The sequence below is a fragment of the Crocuta crocuta genome, unplaced genomic scaffold (assembly GCF_008692635.1).
Source record: "Crocuta crocuta isolate KB4526 unplaced genomic scaffold, BGI_CrCroc_1.0 scaffold1391, whole genome shotgun sequence".
Taxonomy (NCBI): Eukaryota; Metazoa; Chordata; class Mammalia; order Carnivora; family Hyaenidae; genus Crocuta; species Crocuta crocuta.
In genome coordinates, this window is record NW_027532660.1 from 214,515 (window position 1) to 214,764 (window position 250).

The 250-nt window shown below is 25.6% G+C and overlaps 1 protein-coding gene across 1 annotated transcript in view; it reads left to right on the forward strand.

Moving 5' to 3' along the window:
* The window catches only part of HEPH (hephaestin), a gene marked incomplete at its 3' end in the record, with an annotated part of 48,311 nt that overhangs the window by 44,079 nt on the left and 3,982 nt on the right, over positions 1-250 (forward strand). The window lies entirely within an intron of this gene.

The following is a 250-nucleotide window of genomic DNA, read 5'->3' on the forward strand; positions in this document are numbered from 1 at the left end:
TTTTATTTTAAAATCCTGAGGAAGGCCATTCCAAAGGCCTCTTATATAAGTATCTCTTTTGTTTTGTTTTGTTTTGTTTTGTTTCAGTATCTATTTAAGCCCACTTTTATTTCTTTGGTACTTGGTAGATGAGAGAGACAACTGGTCAATGCATTTTTTGGAATAATAATTATTATAGTTTTATTTACTTATTTATACTTTTACTTATTAAATTTTACTGTGCATTATGATAAGCAATGTATATATATAT